The sequence below is a fragment of the Miscanthus floridulus genome, chromosome 3, assembly GCF_019320115.1.
Source record: "Miscanthus floridulus cultivar M001 chromosome 3, ASM1932011v1, whole genome shotgun sequence".
NCBI classification, from domain to species: Eukaryota; Viridiplantae; Streptophyta; class Magnoliopsida; order Poales; family Poaceae; genus Miscanthus; species Miscanthus floridulus.
Genome location: NC_089582.1, coordinates 87,506,113 through 87,506,750, shown reverse-complemented (window position 1 = coordinate 87,506,750; position 638 = coordinate 87,506,113). Strand labels below are relative to the sequence as shown.

Genomic DNA, 638 nt, shown 5'->3' with positions numbered 1-638 from the left:
GCTCAAGCTGCCTCTCATCAACATGGTGCAAGCGAGCCAATTTTGTGGAAAGGCACATGAAGATGCGAGTGCACTCTCCAACACTTTTTGGAGATCTGCAGCACTTTCACCATCAAGAGAGTAACCAAGGACGTCATACTACTTCGCCTCTTCCCATTTTCACCTTTGGGGAAGGCAAAACACTAGTTCTACGCCAACAAAGACAAACACTACATGGGACAACTGCTCCATGACCTTCCTAGCAAAGTTCTTTCCCACGGGCAAGACCAATGCTCTGCATGGGAGAATTCCAAGTTTTCAGCAGCAACATGATGAATCTGTCCCTGAGGCATGGGAACACTTTTAAGACTATATATTAGAATGTCCTCATGACGGGATGGAGAATTGGCTACTCATGCAGATGTTCTACCATAGGTTGACCAATAGTACCCGTGAGACCATGGATGCTGCTGCTGGAGGTGCATTCTTATCACCTACACTTCTAGCTACGACCATCCCTTGTGGAGAATATGGCCTCCAACCAAGGCTGGAATGAAGAACGTGTTTAGACCCACAAGAGAGGTGGAGGTATGCATCAACTCAAGGAGGTAAATATACTATCTACCAAGATGGACCTACTGATGAAGAAGCTCAAAGAC

The 638-nt window shown here is 46.4% G+C and overlaps 1 non-coding gene across 1 annotated transcript; it reads right to left on the bottom strand.

Annotated features, from left to right (window-relative positions):
* Positions 1–269: 269 nt before the first annotated feature.
* On the bottom strand, positions 270–378 carry LOC136547691 (small nucleolar RNA R71). The gene has a single exon (XR_010781655.1). It is a non-coding gene; the product is annotated as a small nucleolar RNA R71 (small nucleolar RNA).
* Between the last annotated feature and the right edge of the window lie 260 nt (positions 379–638).